Raw genomic sequence first — 27,127 nt, forward strand, 5'->3', positions numbered from 1 at the left:
GATATGAAATACTCAATATATCATGGCTCTAGTTCCTGGATTATTAATCTTAAAGATTACATACACACAGCAACAACACTTAAGTCCCACAGGTATGTTAAAATGTATTTGTATATACTTTTGTTCCCTGATATGCCCATAGAAGTCAGTAAGACCATTGTTCTCTCTTTATGTTTAATGGTAACATGTTGTAGAACTGCACTAGAAGACTGTCATATAAAGTATGCTCTACAGTGCTCATGTCTACCAATTTCAATAACAGTCTCCTGAAGAATCATCTGTAAAAAACATGAATACTAAACTTTTTGTACATTTTTACACTTTGTTTATGATATCCATTTTGCTGCTATAAGGAACATACCCATTAGTCAATAATTAAGAACAAATAATATCATGTTTGACAATACCACATTTTGAAAACTGCAAATAAAATTAAGTATTAACTCATAATATGTATATATAAAGTATGAATTATTACACAATGTATAATTTTATGATGATTGGTAAATTTGAAAGCAAAACAAAATTATTGTGATTTAAATAAGCTGTGATATCACTTTAAATAATAAAAAATGAATACATTGGACTATGTTGCAAATATATTTTCAATATTGATAAACTATTTCTATATGAATGTTATTGTTTCAAGTTTGCCTTTTTATGTTTTGTTTTATTTCATCTTGTAAAATTCCCTAAATTTAAAAGAATATTTAATCCTTAAAAATCTACACTTAGAAAAATAGATTTTATATAATAAATAATTATACACGTGTATACATTTGTGTGTACATGCATATGTACACAATTATATACTTATAGAGGAGATTCTTTCTGGTGGCTCACTTATAAAGAATCTGCTTGCTAATGTGGGAGATGCAGGTTCTATCCCCAGGTCAGGAAGATCCCCTGAAGAATGAAACGTCAACCCACTCTAGCATTTTTGCCTGGGGAGTCGCATGGACAGAGAAGCCTGGTAGACTACAGTCCTTGAGGCTGGAAAAGAATCAAGTAAGAGTTAGTGACTAAACAACAACAAATACCTATATAGTCAAATCCTGATATTTGCAGTAGTTATGTTCTATAATATCAACATAAACACTGATTTAGCATATACTGAATCTCTGTTTCTAGGGAAAATACAAATTTTGACATGTGATCTCAACATTTTTATCAATTCATCAATACACAGTCTTATTTAATGTGTGTTTCTGTTTAAAGACATCATATATTGTTCATTCAGTAACAGAGCAGATGACAGCACTTTAATTTATGCCTGAGTGAAACATCAAATACATATATTTTCTTAGTAAGGCTAATCACATCCTCCTTGTGTTTAAGAGCTATACAACACTATACAACACTTCAGAACTATTCACAGTGTCCCTTTTAAATTGTGGAATTATTAACAACAACAAGAAAACTCATGAAAATAAAAATAAAAGTAGCACTACATAGACCAATAAACGATGAAGCGGGTACTTGTATGAAGTTTGAAACAAGAGCAGAGCATTGCCTTAACTAGGAACACTTATGCGCATGAATGATTCAAAGTTTTCACCTCACTACCTGTGTCCACAAATGAATGAACATGAAAGTAACACAAATATTTTGGAGCTACAAATAAGTATATTTTTGTGAGTAGCAAAAATTACAATTAGGAAATCTGCAAAATGATAAGCATAGACTACACTCACACACATACAGACGTGTATGTGTGTGGTAGGCGAGGGTCTGTGTGTATGCAGAAATCTTGTATCACGTGGCTAAGACAATTTGACACAGTTATCAATATGCAATGCTATAGTACATTTTGGAGAAAATATAATACACTTCTATAACTACTATATTTTTTTGCTAGAGCTAATGTCATCAGTGACATAAAAGGTTAGGGGAATTTAAGATTTTTTTCAACTACCAAGTCTCCAGACATTTAGTAACCAAGAAAAATTCTTGGCTTTATGTTTCTATAATTCATTTTAATTGCTTTTTTCTAAAGTTTTATTTTAAAAGACTAGGCTTATTAATATTTATGCAGCCAGGTGGAAAACTTTGAATAGGAGGTCATTTAGTTTAACATTCATTTCATTTCCCACAAATGGAAGATTCACCACTTAGTGAAAAAGAAGTTTTGATATCTAGTGTCAGGTACACCTGAAAGGGAAGAAATCTCAAAATAAATTTAAGAATACACTCCGGGAACGTTTATCATTTTTAGTAACAAAAATAATACAATTCATCTTGACCTGTTAGCTAACAAAATTAATAAACATCATTGATTACCAGGACCCAACCTAATTTCAGTGTCTCACTTGTCTTTTCATTAACACATTTAACTGTGTGAAGAAAAAATATATATCTAATAAACAACACTTCAATAATTGCAAAACACTTGCCTCATATAAGCATGTCTAATGTAAAACTTAATAAGGAAAATTGTTAGAAAATTTCTTGGCAAGAATTCTAATTACATTAAAGCATGCAGCTATTAAAACAAATGTGGAAATATGAGACAATTATTTGTATGCTTCCACATAAAATATGCAGATACATTAGCAAATAATCTGAATAAGTCTAACGTACTGTTTTTGAAAATAGGTTATATAAATACACAAAGGGTAAAAACACTTTGACATATCTGAATAATAACTCAACATTAACTAGGACAGCTAAATATTAATATACTGAATAAATAATTCAGATCAGGAGACAAGAATCAGAATGTACATTTGATCTTACCTGTGCATCACTTTTTTGGTGTGCATCACTTTTAAGCATATAACTTTTTAATTAGAAATATCATATATATTTATAATTTGATATAGACATTGGTAAAAAGGAGATATAAATAAATTGTAGAAAGAATAAAAGTTTTTAGAAGTCTAATACATTAACTTAGTGATAGTGAAACCCTATGACTAGTAAACAAAGCAAAACTAAACAAAACTAATTCATGTAGAGTGAAGTTTACTGCAATTCAAATTCCATACCCAAGTTTAATGTCATAACATTTTTTACTCACATAGAATTAAAACACCCATGTTTGCTTCTAGTAATCTAGTATTCATGAAAAAACTTTTATTTTATACACACACACACACACACACACACACACACAAGAGAAGTATTTGTCATTTCACAGTACATCTTTCATTTATAGCCTTTTTTGGTAAGAAGCCACTATATCAAGCAGTTTGACAACTGATTTCATGCACTGGTCATGGTAAAATCAGCACATTTCACAGTTTTGTGGTTTAGTCACTAAGTCGTGTCCAACTCTTGCAGCCCTACGGACAGTAGCCTGCCAGGTTCCTCTGTCCATGGGATTCTCCAGGCAAGAATACTGGAGTGGGTTGCCATTTCCTTCTCCAGGGGATCTTTCCAACTTAGGAATTGAACCCTGGTCTCCTGCATTGCCGGCTGATTCTTTACCAACTGAGCTACAAGGAAAGCCCAGTTTGGTATGAATTAATGAAAACAGCTGCAAAAATGCAAATAATGTCAAATGCCTTTTAGATGTTCCTAATGAACAAAATGAATAAAAATTAAAGTGTACCTAAATGTGAACTTGACATTTGTTTCTTATTTCACAAGGTCATATGGAACTACAGTAAGTATGTTTCAATCAATTATTTGACCATACACTAAATTTTTGAATACTGTTTTTCTGATATAAACAGATTATTCTTGATTTTTTTCTTATATTTATGCTTTCTAAAAATGATATGCATTCGTTGGTTTTCATTTTGTTTCAGTACATTTAGTACAAACTTTCTTTGGCATTATGCATCTATTTCCATTCTTTAAAACACAAAGCAATTTTGAAAATAAAAAAATTGAAAACAATAAAAATGCTTGTTAATGCATATTTACAGGCACAGTAATTACAAAACAAAGGACATGACTTTAATAAATAAGCAAATGAACACATAAAATATTTGTTCTGCTAAGTAGTTAACAATGGAACCCATAAAACAGAGTAGCTGGTTCAAATTCAGGTATAAAAAGGAAAGAAGTACTGATAGCTACATCAGAAGATGAACCAAGAAAATACTGTGCTAAGTGAAAGAAGTGAGTTTAAAAAATAGACATACTTTATGACTTGTTTCATTTGAAATGTCTAGAATAGGTAAATCTATAGGGAAATAATGTAGACTCTGTCTAGGACTGGGGGAATGACAGATGGAATGTATAGTTAAAATGTTAAAGTGTACAGTGTTTCTATTGGGGATAAAAAAACATTTTAAAATTGTTTGCAATGATTGTAAAACTCTCTGGATTTGCTGTAAAACATCGAGTTATATAATTTAAGTGACTGATTTCAATGTACAAGAATTACATCTCAAAAAAGTTTTTATTTAATAAATGACTCTAATGTACAGAGTTTTAAATAGTCTGCAAAAAGGAATGCTAAAATGAATTTGCTAGTAAATAAAACTGAAGGGCAACACATTTTAGTCTCTGGGATTCATTTTTCAACTCAAAAGAAATTTACAAATTTATATGTATTTTGAAAGTGTGTGGGCTCTAGTTAAACAATAAAAAGCAAATTCAAATGTAGGTATTTTTTTTGAACTCAGGAATCATGAAGTAGACTTATTAATCAGTTTCTCAGCAAGATATGTAAGAGCCTCCTTATACTATATACCTAAGGTTTCAATAACAACTTTTCCTTAAAAACTGTAAAAGAAAATTTGTCAACCATAGATACCAGTAAAAAAAAAAAATGTTATGTAGAAGTAAATTTCTTGTATTACTTCTAGTTATACTTCTGCACATTTCTGGCTTTTTATTTCAAAGTTTGGGAATTTTTTTTTCTTAACTGCTTCTTTGCCCCTTTGTAACTACATATAATCTTGAAAGATTGTTCTTGGTTATGTACATAAACACTCACTCCACTGGTCTCATTTCAGTTTGTACATGATCATTTACACAGGTGCAAAAAAAGTGATGGACTTCTCTGGTGGCTCAGACGGTAAAAGCGTCTGCTTACAATTCGGGAGACCTGGGTTCAATCCCTGGGTTGGGAAGATCCCCTGGAGAAGGAAATGGCAACCCACTCCAGTATTCTTGCTTGGAAAATCCCATGGACAGAGGAGCCTGGCAGGCTGCAGTCCATGAGGTGGCAAAGAGTCGGACACGACTGAGCAACTTCACTTCACTTCAACAATAAGTGATAAATAACACATAAAGACTGTTAAACACAACAAGCTGAACATAATAAAAGCGTTCACTTAGGTACAGAAATTTTTATAAGGAATCTGATTGGACATTTAAAAGACTTGTAGGATGTTTTTCTATCCTGATGCTTATAATCAAACAAGAATCTCTCTATTCACAGATTCTGCAGCCATATTAATACATAAAGAGAGTTGAGGGAATCTCTTCCTCAGGTTGCAGACACCATTTTATTTGGCAAATGCACAAATATTGCCTGAAGCTTATAGGAGAGCTTTCAGGCAAATTATCAAATAAAGAATTCATCTGTTGAATAATACAACTAAAAAATAATGATTAGTTTATTATAGAAACCAACACTATCAAAATGTGAATGAAAGAAAAATTCTCTTTTGGGGTATAATAAAAATATTTCACAAGGACTTGATCAATATTTTTCTTAAAAAATAATACACAACTAAAAGCATTCACAAGGACAAATTACCAAGCTTTTAAAATTTAATTTATATTATAAATAAGTCCATTAAAAGTATATAAATTCTGTAACTATTTTAACACATTCCATTTCTTTTCAACTTCAAATATTATAAATTCAGAGCAACAAATCTGCCTCCTCCAAATGGTTTACATTTTGCTATGGATGCTTTAGTATTATTTGTCACTACTTTTTCATATTATGAAGGAAATGGCATTTAATTTTAGGTGAAGACTATTATCGTGTTTGTTGAAAAGCAAAACACATCCTATTAACATAGATACACACAGTATTTACCTATTGTATTGTTCACTGTATCTCCTCAACCATGAATACTAATTATAACGCAATACTAATTACAGCACATTCAATTTTCAAACTAGAGCTGAAATGAATTTGCTTACTTTTACAAAACTGATTAATATCTTTCATGGGACTGACATCAGGCTTTGGAGAGAGGGGTATTTGGTTATCATTTTTGTCAAATAAAAAGCCGAAAACTAATATTTGGGTGATAATCAAATACTACATCACAAAGTCAAACAGTTCAGTTCAGTTCAGTTCAGTTGCTCAGTCGTGTCCAACACTTTGCGACCCCATGAATCAAGCACGCCAGGCCTCCCTGTTCATCACCATCTCCAGGAGTTCACTCAGACTCACGTTCATCGAGTCCATGATGCCATCCAGCCATCTCATCCTCTGCCGTTCCCTTCTCCTCCTGCCCCCAATCCCTCCCAGCATTAGAGTCTTTTCCAATGAATCAACTCTTCTTATGAGGTGGCCAAAGTACTGGAGTTTCAGCTTTAGCATCATTCCTTCCAAAGAAATCCCAGGGCTGATCTCCTTCGGAATGGACTGGTTGGATCTCCTTGCAGTCCAAGGGACTCTCAAGAGTCTTCTCCAACACCACAGTTCAAAAGCATCAATTCTTCCACGCTCAGCCTTCTTCACAGTCCAGCTCTCACATCCATACATGACTACTGGAAAAACCATAGCCTTGACTAGACGGCCCTTAGTCGGCAAAGTAATGTCTCTGCTTTTGAATATACTATCTAGGTTGGTCATAACTTTCCTTCCAAGGAGTAAGTGTCTTTTAATTTCATGGCTGCAGTCACCATCTGCAGTGATTTTGGAGCCCCCAAAAATCAAGTCTGACACTGTTTCCACTGTTTCCCCATCTATTTCCCATGAAGGGATGGGACTGGATGCCATGATCTTCATTTTCTGAATGTTGAACTTTAAGCCAACTTTTTCATGCTCCTCTTTCACTTTCATCAAGAGGCTTTTTAGTTCCTCTTAACTTTCTGCCATAAGGGTGGTGTCATCTGCATATCTGAGGTTATTGATATTTCTCCCAGCAATCTTGATTCCAGCTTGTGCTCCTTGCAGCCCAGCATTTCTCATGATGTACTCTGTATATAAGTTAAATAAGCAGGGTGACAATATACAGCCTTGACGTACTCCTTTTCCTATTTGGAACCAGCCAATTTTACATGTCTAGTTTTAACTGTTGCTACCTGACCTGCATACAGATTTCTCAAGAGGCAGGTCAGGTGGTCTGGTATTCCAGTCTCTTTCAGAATTTTCCACAGTTTTTTGTGATCCACACAGTCAAAGGCTTTGGCATAGTCAATAAAACAGAAATAGATGTTTTTCTGAAACTCTCTTGCTTTTTCCATGATCCAGTGGATGTTGGCAATTTGATATCTGGTTCCTCTGCCTTTTCTAAAACCAGCTTTAACATCAGGGAGTTCACGGTTCACATATTGCTGAAGCCTGGCTTGGAGAATTTGGAGCATTACTTTACTAGCGTGTGAGATGAGTGCAATTGTGCAGTAGTTTGAGCATGCTTTAGCATTGCCTATCTTTGGGGTTGGAATGAAAACTGAGCTTTTCCAGTCCTGTGGCTACTGCTGAGTTTTCCAAATTTGCTGGCATATTGAGTGCAGCACTTTCACTGCATCATCTTTCAGTATTTGAAATAGCTCCACTGGAATTCCCTCACCTCCACTAGCTTTGTTCATAGTGATGCTTTCTAAGGCCCACTTAACTTCACTTTCCAAGATGTCTGGCTCTATATTAGTGATCACATCATCATGATTATCTAGGTCGTGAAGATCCATTTTGTATGGTTCTTCCATGTATCCTTGCCACCTCTTCTTAATATCTTCTGCTTCTGTCAAGTCCATACCATTTCTGTCCTTTATCAAGGAAGATGGTAGGTGTTGCATGAGGGCATCAGAGGGTAGACACACTGAAACCATACTCACAGAAAACTAGTCAATCTAATCACACTAGGACCACAGCCTTGTCTAACTCAATGAAACCAAGCCATGGCTGCGGGGCCATCCAAGACGGGCGGGACATGGTGGAGAGGTCTGACAGAGCCTGGTCGACTGGAGAAGGGAATATCAAACCACTTCAGTATTCTTGCCTTGAGAACCCCACGAACAGTATGAAAAGGCAAAATGATAGGATACCAAAGAGGAACTCCCCAGGTCATTAGGTGCACAACATGCTACTGGCGATCAGTGGAGAAATAACTCCAGAAAGGATGAAGGGATGGAGCCAAAGCAAAAACAATACCCACTTGTGGATGTGACTGGTGATAGAAACAAGATCTGATGCTGTGAAGAGCAATATTGCATAGGAACCTGGAATGTCAGGTCCATGAATCAAAGCAAATTGGAAGTGGTCAAACAAGAGATGGCAAGGATGAATGTCGACATTCTAGGAATCAGAGAACTAAAATGGACTGGAATGGGTGAATTTAACTCAGATGACCATTATATCTACTACTGCGGGCAGGAATCCTTCAGAAGAAATGGAGTAACCATCATGGTCAACAAAAGAGTCCCAAAAGCAGTGCTTGCATACAATCTCAAAAATGACAGAATGATCTCTGTTCGTCTCCAAGGCAAACCATTCAATATCACTGTTATCCAAGTCTATGCCCCAACCAGTAATGCTGAAGAAACTGAAGTTTAATGGTTTTATGAAGACCTACAAGACCTTTTAGAACTAACACCCCAAAAAGATGTCCCTTTCATTATAGGGGACTGGAATGCAAAAGTAGGAAGTCAAGAAACACCTGGAGTAACAGGCAAATTTGGCCTTGGAATGCAGAATGAAGCAGGGCAAAGACTAATAGAGTTTTGCCAAGAAAATGCACTGGTCATAGCAAACACCCTCTTCCAACAACACAAGATAAGACTCTACACATGGACATCACCAGATGGTCAACACCGAAATCAGATTGATTATATTCTTTGCAGCCAAAGATGGAGAAGCTCTACACAGTCATCAAAAAGAAGACCAGGAGCTGACTGTGGCTCAGATCATGTACGCCTTATTGTCAAATTCAGACTTAAATTGAAGAAAGTAGGAAAACCACTAGACCATTCAGGTATGACCTAAATCAAATCCCTTATGATTATGCAGCGGAAGTGAGAAATAGATTTAAGGACCTAGTTCTGATAGATAGAGTGCCTGATGAACTATGGACTGAGGTTCCTGACATTGTACAGGAGACAGGGATCAAGACCATCCCCATGGAAAAGAAATGCAAAAAAGCAAAATGGCTCTCTGGGGAGGCCTTACAAATAGCTCTGAAAAGAAGAGAGGTGAAAAGCAAAGGAGAAAAGAAAGATATAAGCATCTGAATGCAGAGTTTCAAAGAATAGCAAGAAGAGATAAGAAAGCCTTCTTCAGTGATCAATGCAAAGAAATAGAGGAAAACAACAAAATAGGAAAGACTAGCGATCTCTTCAAGAAAATTAGGGAGAACAAGGGAACGTTTCATGCAAAGTTGGGCTCGATAAAGGACAAAGTCAAACAGAGACAAATATCCCTATAGGCTTAAATATTCTTTAGGAAATTTTATTAAATTAGGGATGTATGTATTCATCTTGATTTCTAAGTTTGAATAATTAAAAGTTATAAAATAAAAATACTTTAATCAAAGGATAGGTGATATATACAATTAAAATTTTATACCATTGCTGGATCGAATATTTCTTGACACATCCCATAATAGTCTTCTTATTTAAAAGAAGGAAGTTTGAAAGATATAAGGAGGAAAGTAATTGTAAGAATGTCACTGTAAATTAATTAAGAACAGTCAAAATTTAGATCAGTTCTGAAGATTCTTATATTCATGATCCTGTCGAGTGATTTTCAGATAAAGGAAGTTCAATTCAGTTCCCTACTCCAGTATTCTTGCCTAGAGAATCCTGTGGACAGAGGAGCCTAGTGGGCTGTCGTCTATCTGGTCTCACAGAGTCGGACACGACTGAAGTGACTTAGCAGTGGCAGCAGCAGCAGTTCAGTTCAGTGCCTCAGTCACATCCAACTCTTTGTGACCCCATGGACTGCAGCATTCCAGGCCTCCTGTCTATCACCAACTCCCGGAGCTTACTCAAACCCATGTCCATTGAGTCAGTGATAACATCCAACCATCTCATCCTCTGTCATCCCCTTCTTCTCTTGCCTTCAATCTTTCCCAGCATCAGGGGCTCTTCTGATGAGTCTCTGATCTACATTTTGACTATTATCAATAAATTTACAGTACCATTTTTATAATTATTGTTTTCTTTATATCTTTCACAATTCTCCTTCTTTTAAATAAGAAGACTATTATGGGATTTGTCAAGAAATATTCGATCCAGAAATGGTATAAAAATTTAATTGTATATATCACCTATCTTTTGATTAGATTAGATGAATGTTTTTTATTTTATAACTTTATGAAAATTATTCAAACTTAGGAATCAAGTTGAATATACACATCCCTCATGTAATAAACCATCCTAAAAAATATTTAAGCCTATAGGGATATTTGTCTCTGTTTGACTCTGTGATGTATTATTTAATTGTCACCCAAATCTTGCTTTTTTTTTAAAGGAAGAGAAAAGAAAAAGTGTCAAGAAAAAAAAATTAAAATGAGTAATCCATTTCATGTCCTGTCACATGTGAAACTGAATGATAAAACAAATTTCACTGGAAAGGACTGCAGCACTACTGTACGGCATACCGTTTCAGTTGGGTGGCACAGGTAAAGGGAAGACTCACAAAGAAAACAAGATGAGAATAGAGAGGTATTTGGGAATCATCTTGCACTAAAAAGATAGAAAGGTGAGGTAGGAAAGCTGAGTTTTGATGCTTTCATGGAGGTAGAATGGATGGTGCAATATGTGGTTTTTAATGTTCTCTTCCCAATCAAGTTAATGATATTGGGAATGAGCATATTCTTCCATGTGAGATCAATTTATGTTTAATCCATGAAGAAATTATATCTAACAGTAGAAAAAGAGTGATGCTTTCACAAATTGTCCTTTTTGGGGGACAATTTCTTTGGACTAGTTCCATAATAAATTCATTTTAAAACACTTTTTTATAACCACAAAGCTTTCGAGTAGTATAAATTTTCTCACCTGTAAAATAAAATTATTTCTAAATTGACTTCAGGTATTACGAATTTTATTTCTTGTAAATTTAGTTTAGTTAAATTAAATGACATGGCCACAGAGAAAGGGTAGAAAACAGTGTCTTTATTTCTGAGCGAAAGGGCCTTGTGAAGCTGGAATTAGTCTATGTAGAAGTGGAATATTTTTTTTCCTTTGTCTATTTAGATCATTGAATTTATATGAAGGCATTGATTTTATTATTGTTGATAAACTGAAAAACATAATCTAAGTTTCCTAGAGCTATAGTTACCTTTATATCATTGACTTTTTAAATTATCCTGACAAATTAAATATTTTAAAATATGTCAGTTGTGTGGCTTTAACTGTGATTTCCTTATGAAATATAAGGGAATTTAAACTTAAATTTTTCACAGGATATGTAGTGAGTTTACCTAATTTCTAAGATAATCATGATTTCAATATATATCACTTTGCTTAGATTACTAAGCAATATTTTTGACAGCTTATGGTGAACAATGTCAGATACATGATCTCCAGAGAAGAAGATTTAACTTCGGGATCAGGGACCAGGTTTGATCACTCAAGAGCTTTTGTATAGCAGAGTTTTATTAAAGTATTAAAAGAGACAGAGAAAGCTTCTGATATAGACATCAAAAAGAGAACGGAGAGTGCCCCCTCCCCTAATATTAGCAAGTTGTTTTATATCTGTTAGAAAGCTATTAATTAGATAAGAGAGACACCTCAAGGCTGAGGGAGTTTCACCAGGCCCCTCTCCCACAGTATGCATATTTGAGATAGGACGGCACGAGATGTGTCATCCCCCAGCCGTAAAACAACTGATATGATTACTGGTTTGTTGAGCTAATATCAGCCCAAGATTTGAGAAAACCAAAAATGTTAGTTTTAGGTAGAGCCATTTTAAAGAAAGGCAAATTCCAAAGTAAATACATAGTTTCATTAATAGCTTAAAAGAAATATTTCCATGGAGAGTTTGTTTCCTCTTGATGCTTAAGGAAGAGATTAAAAAAAAAAAAAAAAGTCTGACACTTGCAGCCTGTTTCCTGTTTGGAGACCCCTGACCTTCCTGCCTGTTACCCTCACACTTTTTAAAAAATTTGATTACAGTATCAATTTCCGTGCTTGTGATGGGTCTGTTAAGATTTTCGATTTCTTCCTGGTTCAGTTTTGGAAAATTGTACTTTCTAAGAATTTGTCCATTTCTTCCACGTTGTCCATTTTATTGGCATACAACTGCTGATAGTAGTCTCTTATGATCCTTTGTATTTCTGTGTTGTCTGTTGTGATCTCTCCATTTCATTTCTAATTTTATTGATTTTTGCTTCTTGATGAGTCTGGCTAATGGTTTGTCAATTTTATTTATCCTTTCAAAGAACCAGCTTTTGGCTTTGTTGATTTTTGCTATGCATTATTTTTAAGATTTCTTTCCTTCTACTCACTCTGGGGTTCTCCAACTCTTCCTTTTCTAGTTGCTTTAGTTGTAGAGTGAGGTTATTTATTTGACTTTTTCTTGTTTCTTGAGGTATGCCTGTATTGCTATGAACTTTCCTCTTAGCACTGCTTTTATAGTGTCCCACAGGTTTTGCATATTTTGATTTCTTTTTGGATTTCTTCTGTGATTTGTTGGTTATTCAGAAGTGTGTTGTTCAACCTCCATATGTTGGAATTTTTAATAGTTTTTCTCCTGTAATTGAGATCTAATCTTAATGTAAGATCAGAAACTATAAAACTCCTAGAGGAGAACATAGGCAAAACACTCTCAGACATAAATCACAGCAGGATCCTCCATGATCCACCTCCCAGAATGCTGGAAATAAAAGCAAAAATAAACAAATGGGATCTAATTAAAATTAAAAGCTTCTGCACAACAAAGGAAAATATAAGCAAGGTGAAAAGACAGCCTTCTGAATGGGAGAAAATAATAGCAAATGAAGCAACTGACAAACAACTAATCTCAAAAATATACAAGCAACTTATGCAGCTCAATTCCAGAAAAATAAAAGACCCAATCAAAAAATGGGCCAAAGAACTAAATAGACATTTCTCCAAAGAAGACATACGGATGGCTAACAAACACATGAAAAGATGCTCAACATCACTCATTATTAGAAATGCAAATCAAAACCACAATGAGGTACCACTTCACACCAGTCAGAATGGCTGCGATCCAAAAATCTGCAAGCAATAAATGCTGGAGAGGGTGTGGAGAAAAGGAACCCTCCTACACTGTTGGTGGGAATGCAAACTAGTACAGCCACTATGGAGAACAGTGTGGAGATTCCTTAAAAATTGCAAATAGAACTACCTTATGACCCAGCAATCCCACTGCTGGGCATACACACCGAGAAACCAGAATTGAAAGAGACACATGTACCCCAATGTTCATCGCAGCACTGTTTATAATAGCCAGGACATGGAAACAACCTAGATGTCCATCAGCAGATGAATGGATAAGAAAGCTGTGGTACATATACACAATGGAGTATTACTCAGCCGTTAAAAGAATTCATTTGAATCAGTTCTGATGAGATGGATGAAACTGGAGCCGATTATACAGAGTGAAGTAAGCCAGAAAGAAAACACCAATACAGTATACTAACACATATATGGAATTTAGGAAGATGGCAATGACACAGATGTGTATAACGGACTTTTGGACTCAGAGGAGAGGGAGAGGGTGGGATGATTTGGGAGAATGACATTCTAACATGTATACTATCATGAATTGAATCGCCAGTCTATGTCTGACGCAGGATGCAGCATGCTTGGGGGCTGGTGCATGGGGATGACCATGTATTTGAATAAAGATAAATAAAAAGAGAAATAATAGGCTGAAGAAAAACAGTCAATGCAGATTTCATGTCAAATATATTAATATGTTAACACATTTTTCCCCCTTAAGTATTCTGGTAAAATATGAACAGACTTGCCAACACCAGCAGTCCTATTTTACCAGTTTCACTTACAAAGAGCATATTCTCATATATCTCATATTCTCATCCATTAAGACAAAATTAAATGATTCCAATTTCAATGGGATTAATTTTCACATGAGGTTTGCTGGTTTTATAAGGCTATCCCATTGTTGTTCAATGTAGAATGGAAAATACCATACCATAGCAAGTGTGTACAGGTTCAGGGATTAAAAAACAACAACGACAACAACAACAACAAAAAACTTACTTTGTCCCTGTAGTTAACCTTTGGCATCCCAGGTAGTCCTTGTGGTAAAGAATCTGCCTGCCAAGCAGGAGATGTGAGTTTGAGCCCTGGGTCAGGAAGATCCCCTGGAGCAGGAAATGGCAAGCCACTCCAGTATTCTTTGCTAGAAAATTCCATTGACAGAGGAATCTGGTTGGCTACAGTCCATGGGGTTGCAAAGAGTCAGAGACAGCTGAGTATATGAGCACAGACACACGTATGCAGTTGCCTTTGCCACAAATAAAATGTGGTCCAGTCCTTGCCCTTGTCCAAGCAATCAGATTACCTACACTTCTTGTTTAGATGTGAAAGGATTTGTTAGATGTGAAAGGATTTGTAATTCCTGGAATTATTCCCTCCAACAATATTTTGTCCTGTTATTAGCATTGGTATTTTCTTAATAGGTGGGAAAATTGATCCAAATCTGACTGGTTTCTCTAATACCAAATGTTAAGTCTCTATCTAATCTATTCATGTTAGATCAATTCTTGGATGTTCAGTCACATTACAGACTGGTTCAGCTGGTAAAGAAACTGCCTGCAATGCTGGAGACCTGAGTTTGATCCCTGGGTTAGGGAGATCCCCTGGAGAAGGGAAACACTACCCCTCCAGTATTTTAGCCTAGAGAATTCCATGGACTGTATGTGATAGTTGTTTAGTCGTGTTCGATTCTGCAAACCCATGGACTGTAGCCTGCCAGGCTTCTCTGTTCACGGAATTCTCCAGGCAAGAATACTGGAGTGGATTGCCATTCACATATGGCCAATACACGTTTGCATTTCAGTCTCGCTAACAATTAGAAAAATTCAAAACAAAATAATTATCAGATAAATTTTTGTAAACATTTAATTTGTAAAAATCAAAAAGGCATATGTTAGTCTCCTACTGCTTCTGTTTAAAAAATTACCACAAATTTAATGGCTTAAACAATATATATATTTATTACTTTACAGTTCTGAAGATCAGAAGTTATGAAGTGGGTCTCACAGAGATGAATTAAAATGGTGCAGGGTTACATTTCTGTCTGGAGGTGCTAGAAGAGAATTTTTTTTTTTTTTCCTTTACGGCTTCTAGAAGTTGCCTCCATCCCTCAGTTCATGACTGCCTTCCATCTTCAAGGACAGCATTGTTCCGTTAGGTCTGTCTTATATCCCATCACTCCCACTCTGACTCTCTTGCCTATTATTTCCACAGGCAAAAGGCCCTTGTGATTACATTTGAATTGCGGATAATTGAAGATATGTTGTAGATAATTCAGGATAATCTTCTATGTTAAAGTCACCCGATTAACTTTTTTAATTCTGTCTTCAACTGTATGTTTCCCCTTTGGCAGGAAGTATGACACATGATCAAAATTGTGTGATAACACGTACCTGATTATCTTAATAGCTAAATGATATAAAAAATTTATTACTCTCTCAAAAATATATTCACTGTAGTTCTCAGAAAAGAGTTTGTAAAGACATACATTTGTAAATCAGATGCCTCAACTGCACTTCTAGTTTACACTTAAAATAAATGATTGCATATATACTGAGGGAGCCATGAAATAGCTCATGAGAGCAAAACTTGGACTAGAACAACTCATCAAACCATAGGTTACTCACATAATGAATATTTATCTCATCCAAATAATTAAAATGTGATTATTCATTTAATGTGTATTACATTTCAACTAAAATGAATGAACTATATAACCGCTAAATAGTCAAAAGAAAGTTCTCAGGAAGTCTGTTGTTTTGCACATAATATCAGACTTAATCTTACCACGGGAAAACAATCTTAATCACTTCCTTTAACAGGAAAAGCATGTTGATAAAAGAAAAAAATAACAGTAATTCACATTAATAAATTTTAAGACAAAATTTGATTATCACTTTTGCTAGAAGCCTTTCAGGAACCATCCCTAGGTAACTTGCGTTTGCCAACTAACTACATCTTTTATGGGCTTCCGTGGGCTTCCTTTGTGGCTCAGCTGGTAAAGAATCCACCTGCGATATGGGAGACCTGGGTTCGATCCCTGGGTTGGGAAAATCCCCTGGAGGAAGGAACAGCTACCCACTCCAGTATTCTGGCCTGGAGAATTCCATGGACTGTATAGTCCATGGGGTCACAAAAAGTTGGACACAACTGGGTGACTTTCACATTCACACTGGTGGCTCAGATGGTTAAGAATCTGCCTGCAATGCAGGAGACCAGGGTTCAATCCCTGAGCTGAGAAGATTCCCTAGAGAAGAGAATGGTAACCCACTGCAGTATTCTTGTCTGGAAAATTCCATGGACAGAGGAGCCAGCAAGCTACAGTCCATGGGGTTGCAATAAGTCAGACACAACTGAGCAACCAACACTTTCACTTTATATCTTTTATTAAACACATTCCATTTCATTATATATATATATATATATATATATTTTTAGTGAAAAAATTTTTTTTTTACTGATTTTTTGTCTAAACACAGAGATCCCAAAGGTATCTAACTTACCTTAGGCTCCTCTTCATTTCTGGCTTTTAGATAACAAGTTGGCAGATTTATTCCATAAAGGGTTTAGTAATAAATATTTATGTTTTCCTAACCACACATAGTCTGTGTTGCAACTATTCAATTCTGATATTGTAGAATGGAAGTAACCATAGACAATACATAAGTAATCGTTTGGATGTTCAAATAAAAACAGGCCAGGCCATGGATTAGGTCAATAGGTCATAGTTTGCTTAAGGCCAGTCCTAAAACAACTCCTCACACCTTGATTTACACATAGAATTAATATGCATTAACTCACAGATATAAAACTGAAACAGTTTAGCAAAAATGTGAGCCCAAGAGCAAGTTAGAAAGAAAATGAGATTTCAATCATGAGCTAAATTTTATAAACTCATCTTAAAATCATGGTGATATAGAGATAATACATGTTTATATGTGATGCTATTACAATACACTCCATGGCTTCGATCTAGTATTTGTTTATTGGCAGTGCAGCACTATACATATGCATGTGAGCATGTTTCAATCTAGTTTCCAATGTTAATTTTATTTAACAGTGACATGCCACATATGGTTAAGCATGCTTTTTTACTTTTTAATTATTAATACTCTGTTTTTTTATTTATTAGTATTTTAGTGTTTTGAATTATTCTCTCCTATCTGTTGATTGTATTTTTTGCTTATATTATTTAGTGAATCAACTGCTTCTGTGAGAACTCCCTAGCAATTCTCTAAAATATCTCAGCAAACTTAATAGGGATATAATTCAAAATTAAATAGAGCCAATAAAACTGTGAACTATATCCTTAAATATCCTCACAAGAGAGGCAAAGATGGTTTTCTTCCAGTGTTAATAGCACTTCATCAAGTTATATGTGGTAACAGCTAAATAACAGTTTTCATTTTTGTTTATGCCTATGGTTAAAAGTATATTATATATATAATAAATTCATAAAGAGATATCAAATGGAACAATCTTATGCATTCATTCTATTTATCACTGTTCTAATGTTGATTATTTTATTCCATTTTTAAAATTCAGGACACAACCCATTAAACTAATAATGTGATTGATAAGTTAAATGCAATCCAGTTTGAAAATCACAGTTAGAGCATAAAATGGTATAAAATCAGCAGTGAGGAACTTTTTCACATACTTCTTGTTACACCTTTTAGTTACATGCCATGTGTTTATATATTTATATTTTTAATTAAGACATTTATTTCTGGAAGTTTTGGCTTAAGAAAATTTCTGGTTAAGAATATGGCTTTCTCTATTACAATTGCTTCAAAGATAATTTTATTATTTGGCATCCCACTGAATTCATTATAGAAATTTCAGTTATTTATTATTTAGTTCTATAATAAAGCTTAGCCAGTTTTCTAAGTTGTCAGTACTATTTAAGTAGGGATATTTTTTAAAGTGACATACTGATAGTATTATGCTCAGATCTATTAAAAATAAATATTGATTTTTATAAATATCTAGTTATGAGTAGCACATAAGTTTGTGAAAAGAAGAAAATTAATTCTATTCGATTGAGAGCATCTATTGATTTGTTTGGAATCATTTAGTGTATCTAGTTGGATCTTTTATGAGAGAGAGGGAGTCTTACAATTTTATGACTTTTTTCCCATGATCACATATTTCAGATAAACCTCTCCAGAGAAAAATAAATTCTCTCTCTCTCGCTCTTTTTTTTTTCTTCTGCTACTAAGCAGTGGAGAATAGGTTTATCAGTTAGAAAGACTTATTTTTTATCACTTTGATTTTTCTGTTTTATTTTTCTTTATTTATTCATTACCTAGCACATTGTTACATTTTGGCCTATTTATTGGTGGAAATTACTGAATACTCATAAAGCATATGACAGATGTGGTGTAGAAAAAAAAAAGGATTGTATCCAAAACAATTCAGAATCAGGTTCCTTATATTTCCTAAAATTAAGATTACCTGGTTCTTAGTATTCATAAGCATGTAACCCCAGGTAGAGTTAGCACAATTTAGCACAAAGAGCAAGACATCAGTTGAACACATAAGATTTAAAAGTGTTAAAAACTAAACATATACAGCAAAGAGATAGTATTACATACCTATAAAACAGCCAAAATCCAAAACACAGATGGTATCAAATGATGATGAGGTATACAGTGATAGGCATTCTCATTCTTCACTGGTGGAAATATAAAATGGTACAGTCACTTTCGCAACTTCTTGCAAAAATAAACATGCCCTGACTACATGATCTGGCAATGCACTATTAGATATTTACTCAAATGAGTTAAACATGTATATCCACATAAACCTCCACATGAATGTTCACAGCAGATTTATTTATATTTGCAAAAACTGAACACAACAAAGATATCTTGCAATAACTGAACTGATAAATAAACTGGGGTCCACACAGAAAGAAATAGACATTATTAAAAAAGAAATAAGCTGTCAAACTACAAAAAGACCTGGAAGAAACTTAAACGCATGCTGCTAAGCCAGTCAGAAATGATGGCATACTGTATGCCTACGATTATATGACATTTTGGAAAAGGCAAAACTATAGGTAAAATGAGACTATCAGCGGTTGCCAGGAGTTCTGGTAGAGATAGGAAGGATAGATAGGTGGAATGCAGAGATTTTTGTTTTTGTTGATGTTTAGTCACTGAGTTTTGTCTGACTCTTTTGAGACCCCATAGATTTTATCCCTCCTGCCTCCTCTGTCCAAGGGATTTCCCAGGGAAGACTCCTGGAGTGGGTAGTCACTTCCTTTTCAAGGGAATCTTCCTGACCCAGGAATCGAACTCACATCTCCTACATTGGCAGACAGATTCTTTACCACTGAGCCACTAGGGAAGCCCCAGGGATTTTTAGGCGCTCAAAATATTCCACATAATTCTATAGCAGATATGAGATACTATACATTTAGCACAACCCATAGATCTGTGAAACATGAAAAGTGTATCCAAATGTAATTATGGACATTTGTTAATTGAACTGATTGAAGTCAGTCAGTCATGTCCGACTCTGCAACCCTATGGACTGTAGCCTATCAGGCTCCTCTGTCCATGGAATTTTCCACTGGAGTGCATTGCCATTTCCTTCTCCAGGAGATCTTCCCTACCCGGGGATTAAACCCGGATCTCCCACATTGTAGGCAGACACTTTACTATCTGAGCCCCCAGGGAAGTCCACATTTGTTAATACTAATACATTAATACTGGCTTAGTTTTAATAAACATACCGTACCAATGTGATATGTTAACCAGGACAAACTGAAGGCAAGGGTGTATCTGAGCAGGAACACTTTGCATTTTCTGTTGAGTTTTCTTATAAAACTAAATCTGCTCTAAATTATAAAGACTGCTAATTTTTAGAATGTATGTTAGTCACTCAGTCGTGTGTCCAACTCTTTGTGACCCATGGACTGTAGCCTGCCAGGATTCTCCATCCATGGGGTTCTCCAGGCAAGAATACTGGAGTCGGTAACCATTCCCTTCTCCAGGGCATCTTCCCAACCCAGGGATTGAACCCAGGTCTCTGGCATTGCAGGAGGATTCTTTACCAGATAAACCATCAAGGAAGCCCTAAAGAAAGTGAAGTGGCTCAGTCGTATCTGACTTTTTGTGACCCAATGGACTGTAGTCTGCCATGCTCCTCTGTCCATGGGATTTTCCAGGCAAGAATACTGGAGTGGGTTGTTGTTTCCCTCTCCAGGGGATCTTCCCAACCCAGGGATCGAAACTGGGTCTCCCCCACTGCAGGCAGACTCTTTACTCTCTGAGCCACCAGGGAAGTAAAATTTAGAATACTAACATTTTAAAATTAAATGTATAATTTATGCTCTTGTAGTTGAATAGTAAATTGATAACTGCTTCTTTATATTTACCCATTAGAAACTCATATAATATTTTAGGAAAATTATCACTTAGTATTTAATTACCTGCAAAGCAATTTATCCAACCAAAATCAAAGGTCCAGCATTAAAGATTTCTGAAAGTGTCTCTTATAGTAGCTTGGTTCTATTAATGGCAAGTCTTTATGGCGTGATCTGAGCTCTGCCCTGTGACTTGCTTTGGCCAATGGAACAGAGTAAATGTAACACAAGCAGAGACATGAAAAGAAACTATATCAATTTTGCTCCTGCAAAAAATCAAACGCTGTCCAGTTTGCTGGGTATGAGACCGCATACAATTAAGATAAGTGAACCTCATACTAGTTAAGTCCTTTCTACCCCAAATGGTCCTCAGCAAACTTTCCAGCTGACAGCAGACATGTGAGTGAAGCAAACTGAGATGGCTAAACCTGGCTCATCTTGGTAGCAGATGGAATGAACAATGAACAGATTCACGAGCAGAAGTGAATACGTACTGTTATAATGACTGAGATTTTAGGTAGGCTGTTCTGCAGCATTATTGTGTCAGAAAATCTTTTCAATTCCTTTTAAAAAGTCTGCTTCTGTATTTTACTAGAGCTGAATCACAAATTAAGACTTTCAGTTCAGTTCAGTCACTCAGTCGTGTCCAACTCTTTGCGACCCCATAAATCACAGCATGCCAGGCCTCCCTGTCCATCACCAACTCCTGGAGTTCACTCAGACTCACGTCTATTGAGTCCGTGATGGCATCCAGCCATCTCATCCTCTGTCGTCCCCTTCTCCTCCTGCCCCCAATCCCTCCCAGCATCAGACTCTTTTCCAATGAGTCAGATCTTCGCATGAGGTGGCCAAAGTACTGGAGTTTCAGCTTTAGCATCATTCCTTCCAAAGAAATCCCAGGGCTGATCTCCTTCAGAATGGACTGGTTGGATCTCCTTGCAATCCAAGGGACTCTCAAGAGTCTTCTCCAACACCACAGTTCAAAAGCATCAATTCTTCGGTGCTCAGCCTTCCTCACAGTCCAACTCTCACATCCATACATGACCACAGGAAAAACCATAGCCTTGACTAGACGGACCTTAGTCAGCAAAGTAATGTCTTTGCTTTTCAATATGCTATCTAGGTTGGTCATAACTTTTTTTCCAAGGAGTAAACGTCTTTTAATTTCATGGCTGTAGTCACCATCTGCAGTGATTTTGGAGCCCAAGGACTTTAGAAGCTTTCTAAGAACTTACAGAATTGAGACTGGATCATGAAACTCTTTCTAGATCAACTGTGTATTTCAGGCCCAAGTATAATATGGATACCTAAGAATCTGACATGGAATAATAGGTTTGTTTAAGTCGATAAAATGGCCCAAATTAGTCCCACATATTAAAAGAAGACAAAATAACAATCAATTAATTAATCTTGACACAGGGGAGTGTAAAAACACATACAATAATTCATTTTTAAAGGAAGCTTGCAATAAACACAAATGATTATATACAAAGAAAATACTGGATTATGCGTGCTACAGATCAACTTGTGTTTCCCTACAATTTATACGTTGAAGCGCCAACTCTCCTAATGACTGAATTGGAGATAGAGACTGTGAAGAGGTGATTAAAGGTCTAATGAGGGCATAAGGGTAAAGTTTTAACTTAATAGGGCAAGTACCCTTATAAGAGGAGGAAGAGACACTTGGCTTCTCTCTAACCTCCATGTAAGGACACAGTAAGAAGATGACCAGCATATACAAGCCAGGAAGAGAGTTCTCACGAGGAATCCAATTAGCTGATGCCTTGATTTGAACTTCCTAGCATCCAGAGCTGTAGGAAATAAATTTCTACTGTTTAACCCACTCTGTCTGCAGTATTTTGCTGTGGCAGCCTGAACAGACTAATACAATGTGCAAATAAAACATGAATAGAAATCTTGGGGATGAGTCAATTCTTAGATATTGACATCCATTTTTTGTTGTTGTTGTTTTGTGTGTTTTTACCTTTGTTTTTACATAGTTTTCACCTTTGTTTTTCAATTGCATTATAATAATTATGCTGACTGATACAGGGTCCTTACACAACACTATGTTTGATTCTTTCTCCCAAATCTGTCTCAGATTTTCAAGACAAAAAGCTCAAATGTAGGTCCTGGATAACAATTCACATCCTGCTCTTGGGCTACTTCTAGTCTGGAACAGAAAATTTACTTAAAACAGCAAGCCATATCAGAGTGAAAAGCATAATGAGCAGACTTCCATAGATAGAGATAGGATGATGAATTATTAACATATAAAATGTATATCTGTGAAGTGTAATTAAAAATATATATACATTTTTATTTTTTCCTCTGAGAATTCTTATGTCTCCCTCAGCCTGCTGAGTGGTGATTTAGGATATGGAATATTACAGTTTTTCTTTTTAAATCTATTCTATTGTTAATCATTAGATCTATAACATGACGTGGGCCACTATTCAACATACAGAAATGTTGGTACACAGAGGTTTTGTGTAAAACATTTTCATTTCTTTTGACTAAATACCTTGGAGTCATTCTTTCAAATGTTTTTACTGTCCTAGTAATTTTACATCATTCCCTTCATTTCAGGCTTATTTTATCCTTTCTATTAAGTGGTCTGCTCTATTTTGCTTAACCTTAATATTTTTACTGGATATAGAATTGTGAATTGAGTCTTTTTCTTCTTTACATTTTATAATTTCAGTAAGTGAAGAAAAATCTAAAGCCTGAATAATCATTGTTGTAGTTCATGATGATGAAAAGTAGCATTATTCTCACCATAAAGTTCAAAGCCCTAGCAATAAGGCTAAATGAGCTTACATACAGACATATCTAAGAGTGAGTGTGCCCTGTGACTGCCGGGAAAGATCAGTAATAACATCCTGAAATTATTTTTTTCATTTAAGGCCCCAAACAACATTCTTGACAGAAGAGGAAAATATTTATGGCCACAACATCCACACACTTTTCACTGTCTTGCTTTCTAACCTACATTTCATGAACATAGCTTGTTCACAGGGAATTAAGATACAACACTAATTCAAATGAACTGAACTTCAGGGCTGTTGGTCATGTGAAAATCAAAGAAGGGAACGAACATAACTACCATACTATGACTTTCTATGACTCTAGGTAGAGGATGACAGAGCAGGGAATGTAGACGTCAGCCTTCAGCCCTTCAGCTTATGTTACAATTCAGGGAATAAACATTTCTAAGGAAAACAGGTGAGGTAGTCAAGGAATATTCATCCTTAATAAGATCTCAGGAACTTTCTAAAAACTTGCTTTCTAGGAAATTTCTAAGAATTTAAAATTTTAAGTAAATTCCCAGAACCAAATTCAACTCTATTCATTCAATGCAAATGGATAAAAATGCTGTGGTACATATACACTATGGAGTATTACTCAGCCATTAAAAAAAATACATTTGAATCAGTTCGAATGAGGTGGATAAAACTGGAGCCGATTATACAGAGTGAAGTAAGACAGAAAGAAAAACACCAATACAGTATACTAACACATATATATGGAATTTAGAAAGATGGTAATGATAACCCTATATGTGAGACAGCAAAAGAGACACAGATGTAAAGAACAGACTTTGGGACTCTGTGGGAGAGGGGGAGGGTGGGATGATTTGGGAGAATGGCATTGAAACATGTATACTATCATGTAAGAAATGAAGTGCCAGTCTAGGTTCGATACAGGATACAGGATGCTTGGGGCTGGTGCACTGGGATGACCCAGAGAAATGATATGGGGAGGGTGGTGGGAGGGGGGTTCAGGGATGGGAACTCCTGTACACCTGTGGTGGATTCATGTCAATGTATGGCAAAACCAATTCAGTATTGTAAAGTAAAAAAATAAAATTTAAATAAAAAAGAAAAACATATCTATGGTGTTCTCCCACTGATCAAAATCTTGCAAAAGTGAGAATGTGTATTCTGCTATGCTTGTGTGGAGCATTCTATAATTATCAATTAAGTCAAATTAATTGATTATCAAGCATACATATACAGCCTGTTTATTAAGTATTATCTGTCATAGTAGGAAGTTGGTGACAATCTATGTGTTCATCGTTGGGATAGGTAAAATGTGGTATATATATATAGATGGTGTATATATATATATATATGTAAAATGTGGTATATAATTTTATAAACATAACCATCAAAGAACATAAATCATAAGTTAGGAGCTATAAATGAACATTATACATTATACATACATCATTCTACATGAATATGAAAAATATAACATTAAGTGAAAACAAATGCATTAAAAATGTAGTAGGTGAAATAGTGGATGTGGAGCATAGGTATGGAAGAGAATAAAAAAAAATAATGAAAGTAAGTGAGAGAGTTTGCATACACTAGTGATGATATGTTGATATAATTTAGGAGAAATTCAATACTACTCATAAAGTTCTTTACCCTAAAATTTTCATAGCTAGTCTAACAAAATCCAATTTCTATTTAGCATGTATTGGTCATCTATCAGAATGCAATCTAGTGCCTACATGAATGTGAAATAATATGTATAGGCGATACTCTTAATTTGCAAAATTTTAGGCATCAGTTGGGCCCATTTAAATCAGTATAATTGTGTGGTGAACATCATATTTATCTTTATTCACTTTATTTTCAATAAAAGCAGTCAGTTATAAGAATAAACTTGATATATAACATGAAAAGCTATACAAAAATTGGAAATCCAAATACACAATCATTAATTAAATTATAGAAACCTTGAATGAAAATACAGTACATTTCATCTTATTTTGTCTTTAATGATAGGAATAAACAACACTGTTGACAAGACAAGTATATCTTATATTGTTCTGAAATACAATACACTGAAGTGGAAAATTTTTTCTTAACTGTATCTATAAAAGTTGGAGAAAATCAATTTACAATGCCAGAAGCTATTCTACAGTTTTTATTTCCAAAATTTCATTTTTAATAAAATAGAATAACACTTTATTTAAACTATTAATATTAATTAATTAAAATATAAGAAAGTACAGAATGGAGGAGAGTGTGCATACATACACTCACACACACACACACACACACACACACATAGACAAAGGCACAAATGGGCTAGTATACTTGTGAGTGGCTTCTAAGTCGCTTCAGTTGTGCCCAACTCCTCACAACCCTCTGGACTGTAGCCCACCAGTCTCCACTGTAGATTCACCAGGCAAGAATACTGGAGTGTGTTGCTGTGCCTTCCTCCAGGGGATGTTTCAACCCAGGGATGGATCCTGTGTCTCTTACTAGTATGTTCATTGCCTTTCAAATTGGGTTAAATGTATTCCTTTCTAAATATCCTGTGATAGTAGTGCATGCCAATTATTAGATACTCCAAGTAATTTCTTTGGTCCTGTGTGAAAACAACAAAAGGTAAAGGGGTATCATTAGATCCTATTGTGATAAAATGATACATAATTTGAAGTGGTAATTATTTGACAATATAATTAAATTGCATCTGGTTATGAGACTCTAAACAAACATTTTTTAAAAGATGCTTTTGGGGCTTTAATCATAAACAGTAGGTTGATTATGACAGATGACAGAAAGATACTAGATACAGGAACACTTCATTTTATTTCTCCATCCCTTTATAGAGCTTTACAAATATTTTATTTTTACATATTGAAGGTTTATGGCAACCTTGAATTGGCAGATGATAGCAACTGTTTTTTAGTTATAGTGTTTTTTAATTAAGATATTTTAATTTTTTAGATATATTGCTATTGCACACAATAGGCTATAGCATAGTGTAAAAAAGACTTGTATTTGCACTGGGAAAACAAAGGATTCATGTGTTTTGCTTTATTGCTATATTTGCTTTATCACAGTGGTCTGGAAATAAACCCACAATATCTTTGAGGTATTAATGCAGATATACAGAATGAAAACAAGTAGCCAAAACTAAAACCATTCAAGAAGGTTAACCTATTTCAAGAAACCAGAGAGATTTTTACTCCCTGGTTAAATATTCCTAGTTAATATTAAAATTTGGGTTTAAAAAGAAGAAAGCTGGTGAGAGCATCAGTTGTCTTTGTACAACAATGGCTAATAATCCAGAGTTGAAGATTCCAGCCATCTTACTGGTTAAGAAGTGCTATCTCACTGTGGTTTTCTTCTGCATTTCTCTAAGAACTAATAATATAAGGTATATATACATGTATTAATTGGACATTTAATCTTCTTTAAAGACATGTCTATTCAGGTTTGCTTCCCCATTATTATTTGTCTTTTCATTGCACAGTTGCAAGAGTATATATTTTTGTACTCGTTTCTATATCTGTCTATCATAATCATCTGTCTGTTTTGGATACAATTACCTTACTAGATATGTGTGCAAATAACTTTTGCAATTTTGATTATTGTCTTTTTATTTTCTCGATGTCCCTTGAATGACAAACTATTTTAATATTGATAGTATCTAATTTTTCTGTTTTTAATTCTG

The sequence above is a fragment of the Ovis aries genome, chromosome 16, assembly GCF_016772045.2.
Source record: "Ovis aries strain OAR_USU_Benz2616 breed Rambouillet chromosome 16, ARS-UI_Ramb_v3.0, whole genome shotgun sequence".
NCBI lineage: Eukaryota > Metazoa > Chordata > Mammalia > Artiodactyla > Bovidae > Ovis > Ovis aries.